The following is a 12,109-nucleotide window of genomic DNA, read 5'->3' as shown; positions in this document are numbered from 1 at the left end:
TTCAGCGGACAATGAGTAGACAGGTTTAATTACCGAAGGAAAAAAAAAAATACACACATTTAGTGCCTGTCTCCCATAAGCAGTAAAAAATTCGATTTAATCCTCACAGCAATGACATGAGTTAGGAAGGCAGACATCTTCCCTCATCACAGATTGGGTAACTGATCTTCATTGCTGGTAAGCCACATGCCCAAGGTCATAGACGATTAAGTGGCAGAGCCAGGATTCATCCCCAGGTCTTGCCCTCTCCCTAACCAGCGTTCCCTCTGGTGAGTTCATGGCCAAGTATGCAAGGTCCTTGGTCGCAAGAGGGTGAGACTGGGGGAAAGAGTGAAAGCCGACAACAAATTGGGCAGGAGAGAAGACAGGCAGACCAGTTTTTCCAATCTGTCAATGTTGTTGTTACCCACGCTGGCCTCATATGTGATATGTCCAGGGGAAGATGGGAGTCAGCTCTCCATCAGCAACCCAAGCCTTCTGTCTGCCACGAGAAGGAATCCTTGACTGTTTCTGCTTTGAGGAACGTTAAAAACCTAGAGATGAGCTCCTCATAGGCTCTCCCCACCTGCCCTCTTTCTCAAGATACAGGTGGTTGGCTTCTCAGAACTGACCCCTCTCCTTCATCTTTCCTGCAGAAGCTCGGCTTCACTCCTTCTCATCCTCCCTCCTCCGCAAGCCCACAGACGCCCAGTCTCAGCAGGTGACTCCAGCTCAATCTAATCTACTCTAATCTAAGCCAGTCACGGAGGTCCCATTCCCTTACCCAAATGAACTTAGATATGAGTATGTGTTGCATTTGGGCCCGTGGGATATGAGGATGAGTCAGCCTGAAAGCTTCTGGGAGATGATTCTTCACTTTTAAGAGGGTACAAAGAGGAAATGACCTCTGCTTCTTCTGAATATATACTTTTCTCCTCGATGCATGATACCTAGAATTGTGGCAGCCATGTTGCAAACATAAGGGGACAAGGCTAAGGACAGACCAAGGTCACAGACTAGTAAGTGGCAGTGCCAGGATTTGTATCAATTTAACAGCATTGCTCTTACCAGCTCTTGTCTGACATGTCGTGTATTCAAAGAAAGATGGTTTCTTGTGCTGATTCACTATGCATGACAGTGTTTCTTTTGGGGCCGGGGGGTGGATTTGACAAATAAGAGGTTCTAAAAAGGCAGTATGGGCTATAGGGGGAAAGGGACAGAAAAAAACATTATGAGAACGATCACTCTAACTATTAAATGGGTACCACATAACATCCTTTGAGAGGAAGGAAAAAATAATGGAACATTTAAAAAGTTTTTTGGTTGTTGAACTATGCTTCTTGAATAGGAACCACTCTGAAGCTAGACCACAATGATCACGGCTTCAATAGCATGAAAACAGGACTGAAGGAAATGAGTCACCGCACAGGAGGCAGCTGTCAAATGCACATTTGTTGGTTTTGTGCACTCTTTACTGTGGAACGGGGGTCGGCAAAGTGCAGCCCTATGGCCACATCAAGCCTGCTCCCTGTTTTTATAAATAAAGTTTTGTTGGAACACAGCCAAATCCACTTGTTTACATATTGTCAGGGTTGCTTTTGTGCTGAAATGTCAGCGTTGAGTAATCACAGCAGAGACTCCGCAGCTCGTAGAGCTGACCGTCCTTTTTCTAATCTGGCTGTTTACCGAAAGTTTGCCACCCTGATTTAGAAGGAAGAGGACTGACTGACAGGCTGAGGATACAAATGATATATATATCACCCACAACTAAGGTTTTCTGGTGGACTCCCTTGCCATCAAAAGTGCAGGATACGTAGCCTTTGCTTTTCTCATCTGCCTGATCTCTGTTGATTTCCACAGAACTGAGAGGATCTGAGTCCTAATCCCGATCTGCCACTCACTCCCTATATGACATGGAATAATTCACTTCACCTGGAAGGAAATAAAAATTAAAAGTTAAAGAGGCTGATGGTCCCTGCTCATGGAGGTTCACAGGCTACATATACTCTAAGGGTGAGATTATCGTCATTGTATATATATATTGTGCAAATATATATACACATATGACCAACAAAATAGAAAAACGACTCACCTAAACCCATATGAATTCTGATACATAATCTACAGCAACCAGTCCGAGAAACCAATCCATGACCCCTAATAACCGGCTCAGGAATCCAATCTGCCACCTATAAGTTAGACTTGGGGGAAATGAGATCACTATCTCTAGCAACTAGTCAGAAAGCCAAACAAATCCTGTAACCATCAGCCCAAAATAGCCAGGGCTTGATTAATAACTGACAACTTTCCTAATTTTCATCCTCACTTCCAACAGAAGACCAACCAGAGAAAGTCAAATATGTGCCCCACCCAATCTCACAGGTTACCCAGCTTTGAAAGATCCAACCTGGAGCTTCCCTGTGCCCCCAGTCTCCAATCAGGACATACCCAAAGCCTTCTTTGTTTCCCATTAAAATGCTTTCCCACTCCCGTGCCTGTCTTTGAGTCTCTGTAGAAACACAAGTGATGAGAGGATTCTTTTGCAGTATCAGGTTCAGCAAAAACAGCCTTTGTGCTCCTCCTTTGGTTGATTTCCATTTATTTCCATAGATCTTGGAATCAAAGAACCTTAGTTCTAATCCCGGATCTGCCATTCATTTCATATGTGACATTGGTCTCACCACTTAAAAAAAAAAAAAATTAAAGAGGCAGTGTCCCTACCTACAGTTAGTTTATAGGCTACAAACGCTTTAAGAGTGAGATTTCCATATTGAAACCAGGTGCAAAGGACGGGGGAGCTCTGAAGAAGGAGTGACAGGTTGTATCTGGGTCATATATCTAGTAATTGCCTGGTATTGATTAAGTGATAATCACTGGTATCTTTGGCTACTATCAGTAGAGTCTTTGAGAAAATATCTTTCCCCTAAATTCACAAATTTCTTCCTTTCCAAGCAAACCTGAAAGTCCCTCATTTCAAAATATGGTGCAGTCATTTGTTTGAAAATCCAATTTCACAAATGGCTCATCTGTTAAAGTAATATTTTAATGGATCTTGATTCAAACCTTACTCAAACCTTCTTTTCTAAGCTTTCCATTAGTGGAGTCAGTTGAGTTTATCCAAAGCACTGTCGGTTTGCTTCATGGGTGCCTAGAAATTTCCACAAATAATACACTTCTGAATATTTTAGATGTTTTTAATCTTTTGCAGAATACTTACTTGGTTTATGGTGTGCAAAACAAAAGACCAATTGTACAGAACTTTCACTAAGATATCACCAACTGCCTTAGGTGATAGTATCATGATTTTATTGCCCATGAGCATTCTATAAATGTCCTTAGATAGGTCCCAAAACAAACTTAGAAAGCCACAGTTTCTATTAGTTAAAAAAGCAATATATGAATATTTATTTGGATTTTTTAGCTTTAGCCCAAATATTATGTGACATACAAGCAAAGTCCGTCTTGTAAGTTCTGTAATATCCCAGATTCTCCTACTATATGCAAATTGAAAAGTACATGGGACAGTGTGGGGAGTCCTGGCATCCAGTCTGTAATCTACCCCTGACTAAGCTCCAGACAGTAACATCACAGCTTTGGATCCCTATTTCCTCTCTTGTAGGCTACCACTGAGGTTCATTTCAAGACTAAAAAGCTATCATCAGTGAGCTCCATGAATTTTAAGAAATAGTAGTAGAAAATGACATTTTCCAGATGCTCAACAGGATGACGTCCATCTGGAGGAGTCTTAACTTCATGAAATTTTAACAATGTTCACCTCAAGGAGCACTGGGGTCAAAGTGGAATCTAGGATGACTTCTGTCCAGGTGGTGTTCCTGGACAGAACAATATTTAGTTAGCATCATCAGCATGGTGATTGAAAAGGTCAATGAGGGAAGGCCTTGACTCGGTCACTCATGGAGCAAGAGTTGAGCTAAATGCTAGGGATTTGGGAGAAAGACACTGCCCATCCAGATGCCACTGCAGGTAAGGAGAGAAGTGGTTTGCAAGTGAATAGAGACCATTCACTTGGCTCTGATTTCACTGTATGACCCATTTGGTAAAGAAACGGATGATTCTTGTTATCTTCCCAGGTAGTGTGGTGGTCATCAGCACTACATCTGGAACTAGGATTCCAGAGTTCAAACCCCATTTTGCTACTGACCAGCTGTCCTCTGCCTCAGGCTTTTCCTCACCTAAAAGTCATGCACAATCTGAACCTAGTGATGTGCTATGTTACGTTGGCTAATTGAATCTTTTTTTTAAAAGGCATGCATAATAGTCATATCTACCTTGTGGAATTTTCTGAGGATTAATTAGTAAATATATATAAAGCACTTTGTATGATACCTAGAAAACTGTAAGCACTCTGCAAACACTGGTAACTTCTAGTTCCTGTTTATTGAGCATTGTTGAAATAGTGTACATGCATGATGATGTTTAATCCTTAGGTATGTTCTGCCCTTCTCATTTTGTAAAGAAAATGAGGCTAAAACAATTTAGGTGGGACCATGATTCAAGCTGGTCAGTATGACTCTAGCATTATCACTAAATGTATACTCTATAATTTGGGGGAGGGGTGGAGAGGATGTCCACCCTCTGCCTTAACCTGCTTTAACCTCCATGCAGGTTATTATCTCATGTTAGAATCCACAGTACCACACATCTTAAGGCATAGTTATTAGAGAACTGTAGCTTCAAAAATGCAAGTGATGCAAATATTTTCATTTCCCCCAAGAGGGCCAACAAAATACTGTGAGGTTCATCTGATAATGTACAACAATCTAAATTAATGATGATAAAACAAAACAAGCTGCGATTTATATTTAACAAGTATGAATAGCGCATGTGAAAACCACAACCAACAGACTGCCCCAATTGATACATAATAACTAATTGTCCTTCCGGAATATAGTGGGAATGTCAGCCTGCATGCAGCCATCCATGGGAGCTTTTTTTTTTTTGTTTTAAGACTTTATGTATTCATTTGAGAGAGAGAGATAGCACTATTGGGGGAAGGGGACCAGTGCAGAGGGAGATAGACAAGCAGACTCCCCACTGAGCAGGGAGCCCTACTTGGCGCTTGATCCCAGGACCCCGAGATCATGACCTGAGCCAAAAGCAGACGCTTAACCAACTGAGCCACCCAGGTGTCCCCATTCATGGGAGCTTTTTGAGGCTGCCTGACTTCTCACTGAACACCAATTTCAGCCTTCCACAAACTCCAGTAGTACTTAATTTCAGTTTCTAAATACTAAAGTTTAATATCCCTTAATGAATCATGTAAAGTGTAGAAGTGCATGGCATTTGGAAAAGAAATGAAAGGAGAAGGGGGAAGAAGGAAGGAATGAAGGAGGGAGGAAGGGTAAGAAAACCTCTGGAATTTTGCATCATCTGCCAATAAGAACTGAAGAAAAGGATATCCTAATTTGTAAAAACTTTTCTTCCCAAAGTCTAGTGCACAGTCTGGACTGTGTATACATTTTCTTTTCACTGGAGCTCAGAAACTCTATGAGGTCATGGTCAACCCAAAAGGAGAAATCCCTTATGGCTTCGTCTTACAGCTCTGTCACTTCCACTTCACCAACCAATTAACAATTCATAATTAGGTCCAGAGTTGAAATTCCTTAGTCACTGCCCTCTATGAGGGGAAGTTGTCAGTAAAACAAAACAAAAATATGCCACACTTTTCCACTTGCAGACAGATAAATTTCATTGCAGTTAGCTGGGGAGGTGATGTGAGCCCCCATGACTACAGTACCCTAACTCTGAGCACTTTGTGACCTGGGCAAGAGAGACATCTGGCCACTTCCTTCAGAGACCCACAGGGCTTTTATTACACCTTTAAGGATGGCACTTCTGTGCATCTATATCTGTACCTGCATCCTCTTCTCTGCTGGTTTGTTTCCCCTCTCGTGCCCTGATTTCCCTGAATATCTCTGTGGGTTTTATTAATTCAAATTCCCCTCCTCACATAATAGGTATATAGCTTCATTTTACCATGCACCAGTACTGAATTCCAGCCCAAGTCTAAATATCACATCTACTGCCTTTTGACATTAGTTTCTTTTTTTCTCATAATCTGCCCATTTGTATAGAGGTTTGGAGACATAATTCACCTCCTTTAAAACTGTTCTTTCTTCTAAGTCCCCAGACACAGTCTGCATCTCCATTCTTCTCTTGAAGTCATACTTATTATCATCCAGAGCAATTATTTCCATGACTATTTCTGCCTTCCTATCTGTATGAGTTTCCTAGAGCTGCCTTATCAAAGTCCCACAAGCCTGGCAGCTTAAAATGACAGAAATGCATTGTCTTATAGTTCTAGAGGGTAGAAGTCTACCGTGTTGGTTCTTTCCACAGCCTCTGAGGGACAATCCTCCCTGTGCCCTCTCCTGGCTTCTGGTAGTTGCCAGCAAACCCTGGTGTTCCTTGACATGTAGAAGCATCACTCCAACCTCTGTCTTCACATAGCCTTCTTCTAAAGACACCAATCATTGGAATTAGGGAAACCCTAACTCAGTCTGATTAATTACATCTCCAAAGATCCTATTGCCAAATAAAGCCATTCACAGGGACCAGGGTTAAGACTTCAACATACTTTTTTTTTTTTTTTAAGATTTTATTTATTTATTTGACAGACAGAGATCACAAGTAGGCAGAGAGGCAGACAGAGAGAGGAGGAAGCAGGCCCCCCGCTGAGCAGAGAGCCAGATGCGGGGCTCGATCCCAGGACCCTGGGATCATGACCTGAGCTGAAGGCAGAGCCTTTAACCCACTGAGCCACCCAGGTGCCCCTTCAACGTACCTTTTTGAGGAGACATGATTCGACTGAGAACACCATTCCTGTTCACTTTAGATCCTTGTGCTTCGGTCAACTGGGCTTTAGGACAGATAACCTGTTCTTTATCCCCAGGGATGGAACCAGCTCAAGGGGCCATCTCCATCTCCTCCCAAGCTCAGAATGCCAATTCCATGATGCAAGCCCATGGACACAGCCAGCCATGCTCCTCACAAAACTGCTACTCCCTTCCAAGATAGAAATATCTATCAGAAAAAAATAATGAAACCCTGCCTGTGTTTCCACCATCCTGAAAACACTCCCTACTGGTGCTGTTCTTCCACACCTACTTAGGGGGAGCTGATAATAAGGCACAGCAGGCCCTTGGCCACTATCAGAACATACCCATCATGAAAACAACCGGGTTCCATTTTGGTCAGATTGGGTGGTAAAGAATGAAGTCTCTTTTCAAACAGACCTGGATGTAGATAAATCCTGGCTTTGCCCTTTACCACCTACATGACCAGAAACAAGATACCTCACCTATTTTGCCTCAGATTTTATATCTGAAAATGAAGTTATTAATAGTACTAGTCATGGAATTATTATAAACATTACAAATGAGTATATAAAGTGTTTGGCTTCATGTCTGTGATGGGTTGAATTGCATCCCTCCAAAATTCGTATATTGAAGCCTTAAGCCCCAGTACCCCAGAATGTGAGTGTATCTGGAGACAGGGCCTTTAAAGGAATGACTAAGTAAAAATGAGGCTGTTAGGGTGGACTCTGATCCAATCAGACTGGTGTTATAAAAAGGAATTCAGAGGCACAGAGAGACACCAAAGATGCCTGAACTCAGAGAAAAGCCCTGTGAAGCCACAGCACAAGATGTGCCTCTATAAACCAGAACCAAGCATGCCCACAACTTGGTCTTGGACCTCCAGCCCCCAGACCTGTGAGATAATATATTTCTGTTGTTTAAGCCACCCAGTCTGTGGTATCCTTTTTTTTTTTTCCTTCCAGCTTTCTTGAGGTAAACTTGACAAATAAAACTGAATGTATTTCAAGTGTACACTGTGGTGTTTTGATGTAAGTAGGCATTGAGAAACAATTACCACAATCGAGCTAATTAGCATAGCCATCACCTCACATAGTTACCATCTTTCTTGTGTTGTGGGAACACTTAAGATATACTCTCAGCAAATTTCATGTGTTCAAGACAGTATTGTTAACTACAGTCACGATACTGCATCGTAGATCTCCAGAACTTATGCATCTTGCATAACTGAAACCTTATACCCTTTGATCAACATCTCCTATTTCCCTTTCCTCCCAAAACCTGGGAACCACCATTCTACTCTCTGCTGTTATGAGTCCAGCATTTTTTAATTCCACATATCAGTGAGGTTATGGACTATTTGTATCTCTGTGTCTGGCTTATTTCATTTAGCATAACGTCCTCCAGGTTCATCTACACTGACACAAATGACAAGATTTCCTTCTGTTTTTCAGTGAATAATATTCCATTGTAGCTATACACTGCATTTTCCTTACCCATTCATCCATCAACAAACACTTAAGTTGTTCAGTATCTTGGCTATTGCAAACAATACTGCAATGAAAATGGGGATGCAGACATTGAGATGCTGATTTCGTTTCTTTTATATATACGCCTAGAAGTGAGACCCACTTCTTAATTTTTGACAAACCTGGGGCACCTGGGTGGCTCAGTGGGTTAAAGCCTCTGCTTTCGGCTCAGGTCATGATCCCAGGGTCCTGGGATCGAGCCCCACATCGGGCTCTCCGCTCTGTGGAGAGCCTGCTTTCTCCTCTCTCTCTGCCTGCCTCTCTGCCTACTTGTGATCTCTGTCTGTCAAATAAATAAATAAAATCTTTAAAAAAAAAAAAAAAAAAAAAAAATTTTTGACAAACCTCCCTACTGTTTTCCATGGTGCTCTACTAATTTACACTTCAGCAACAGTGTACACAAGTTCTCCATATGCTCGCCAGCATCTATTATCTTCTGTCTTTTTGATAATGGCCATTGTAACAGGTAAGGCGCTATGTCACTGTAGTTTTAAATTGCCCTTCCGTAATGACTAGTGATGTTGCACACATTTTTATATACATGCTGGCCATTTGTAAGTCTTGTCTGGGAAAATGTCTATCGGATCCCTTGTCCATTTTGTAAACCAAGTGTATTGCTTTTCTTAAGCTGCTAGGTTGTTTGAGTTTCTTATACATTTTCGATATTAACCTCATGTAGGATGCATGGCTTCCTGGGCTTGCCTTCCTCCTCCTTTGATCCAAATCCAAATGTCTTTCAAACTTTGGCTAAAATGCTGGCTCCTTGATAAAACTTCCACTGGGAATCATCTGCCCTTTCTCTGCCACATCCCAGAGGCCGGGAAACAGAGTCCGGATCCACCTCCACTTGCTTTCTCTGTGTTGCTGAGCACGAGTCCCCACAGATAAATTCTGTTTGAAATGAGGGAAAGTAAACATAAAGCTGCAGCCTGGAGTAGAGATGAGGAGTGCCAGGACATTGTCTACTTAGGAAACAGCTTTATGTTTGCAACTTTGGTAAAATTCAAAACGGGAAATCCTCCCAACTTGAATTCCAAATCCAATGGCATTCATAGGGAAGGAATTCTACCAGCCCCTCCAAGAAACATGAATCTGCCAGACACAATGAGGGGCTAGCTGTCTTGTCTAACACCCCAGATTCTCAGCGTCTCCTGAGTAAAGAGAAAATGAGTTCTCCAGGGAACTACAGAGGTGGCTACTGTCCCAATGGTGTCTGCAAGGCTGAAGGCGTACGTGGCCTTCAAGCATAATTTAAATGAACCCGAAGAAAGTCTAAGTGTTGCCAGTGACAAGTTGCAAAAGGTAAAACCTCATTGTGCACTACCCACAATACACACCAAGGCAGGCTGGCAGGCAATGGGCATCAGAGACAAGAACTGGACCTCATAGCCACATGGCTGTTTAATGATAGGGTAACTTTGGACGAACCACTTAACCTTTCTGGGCCTCAGGTTTCACCTATCCAAAAAGAGAGCCATAGAAGTTAATGTTAAGTTCTTACTACACCCTAGACACTCTGCCAATTGCTGTCCATGCCGTGTGCAACCAGATTGAATGAGTTCACGTGTTTAGAGCTCCCGGTTCAGAATGCAACACAGGATAAACATTGAAAACAATAAATGATGGTTCTTATTACTGTGAAGAAAGATGTTATCCCTACAGCCCAGTCAGATGGACTGACAGATTTTTCGTTTCTCACAGCTCAAGCACTGGCTTTGCCCCCCACCCCCACCCCACCCCTTAACCCCTCACACCCACCCCCTGCTGGATGGGGGCTTGGCTGCACTTCTAAAGATTCTCAGCCTGTCTCTGATCTTCCAAATGTGCGTAACAGTCCCTGCTTCACAAGGTCGTTGGGACCAGACACCCAGGTGGGATGTGGAGCTGAAAGGCCTTGAAACGTAATGTATTGTGTGAGTGAATAAGAGTATTCTGATTATTGCCCCCACCACTGTGTTATCTTCTGCTCCCATTCCCACAGTAAATGACCATGACTGAATGCTTAAGGGAAGAGAAGATGTATATCAAGCCTCCCCATGGGCAAGTACAGAGGACAAGCTGTAACTCCATGCTATGCCATCCCAGAGGTCTAAGCCTTGTACCCTTCAAATTTAGAGGCCACTAATAAGCCACACCCTGGTAAGGTCAACAGAGCAATAAATGGGCCAATGCATTTGACCAATCTCTCTGTCCTCCCCACACCTGTCGCAGCACTCTGGCTGCAAGGAGAGCTGGTCTACTTAGAAGGTAGTTGCGATGACAGTGAATGGCATTGGTAGGGTAGAAGACGGGTGATTAAAAAGGAAATCATGGATTTTGGAGAGACACAAGAAATGTTTACTTCTAGCCCCTGCTTAAGTGTGCTTCCCCTGACATGTATCCTGACCACGCTGTCTGAAATATCCCACCTTTCCTCATGACTTTCTAACTCTGTGCCTCAGTTTCCCTTTATAAAATGAAGATAACAATTATACCTCTTTTAGGATGATGATATGGATTAAACACATTATACAGGTAAATGTTTACAACAGGTATGGTGCGTGAGGTTTCACAAATGTTAGCTTTCATCAATAGTCTTAGTACTACTATTTCCATCTAATCACTATTTTACTCTAGCAGGTATGATATTCTGAAAGCATTATCTTGGCTTCTGACTTCTTTTACTTGGGTTACCTGACTTCCCCACTAGATCTCATCCTTTATAAGAAGGAGCCTAGACTCTCTCTGCACTAAATGCTCAATAAGTATCAGTAGGTTGGATAAATGAATGATTTAATGAGTCAATGAATGAATAGGCAACCCCCACACTCACAGGACTCATCTCTCAAATCCCAACAACATATTTGTAGAACACAGTTTCTTTCTTTTTTTTTTTTTTAAGATTTTATTTATTTATTTGACACAGAGAGAGGGCTTGAGAGAGAGGGAGAGAGAGCACAGTAGGGGGCGGGGCAGAGGGAGAAGCAGGCTTCCCACTGGTCAAGGAGCCCCAGCAGGGCCCAACCCATCTTAGTGGAAGGCAGATGCCCAACTGATTGAGCCACCCAGGTGCCCCTAGAACATAGTTTCTTATATAAAGTTTAGACATGAAGAAATAGGGACACTGAAAGATGGACTATCCACATAGGAATGTGGATGAGCAGTAGGCTGGCTCTATGCCAGGCACCATGCAAAGCCCTACTGATTGATTATGGATTGATTTAACCATCCTCGTGGTTGTCTGTTCCACAAATATATGTTAAGTTCCTGTCCTGGACCATGCACTGGGCTCCCCAGCCCCATCCACAAGGGAGGCTGTCTTTAATCCTGGGCTGCACCATACTGCTGGACTCACAGTTATACACACAGGAAAGCAATACCGGGGGCAGACCTCACAGTGAAGTGAGGAGGCTGGGGGCCACAGACCCCACAGCACTCCTCCTGAAACATCTGAAGCACAGTCGAGTCTCTTCTTCCTGTGACACCTGATTTCCTCATAGATGACTGTCACAGCCAGAGCTACACTGTCCCAAGGACAAGGCCATCTGGGTCCAGTTTCGTGAGCCTGCAAGTGCAGCTTTGTTTGTTCCGGTGGGGGCGGGGGGAGGATGTTGATAAGCATCACCACAATCCATGACTTACCGTTCATTTCCTAATCAGTCATCACATTTTGTTCAAGCTTAATGCTGACCTATCGTATTTAACGCCACATTCCACAGCAAAAAGCTACCACTGAGATTACTGAGGGAAACCCGCCAGCTCTTGGCCTTGCTGCTGCAGCAAGCA

This window comes from Martes martes (genome assembly GCF_963455335.1).
Source record: "Martes martes genome assembly, chromosome: 2".
In the NCBI taxonomy this organism is placed as follows: Eukaryota; Metazoa; Chordata; class Mammalia; order Carnivora; family Mustelidae; genus Martes; species Martes martes.
The sequence above is the reverse complement of the archived record's forward strand: the minus strand, read 5'-3'. Positions refer to the sequence as shown.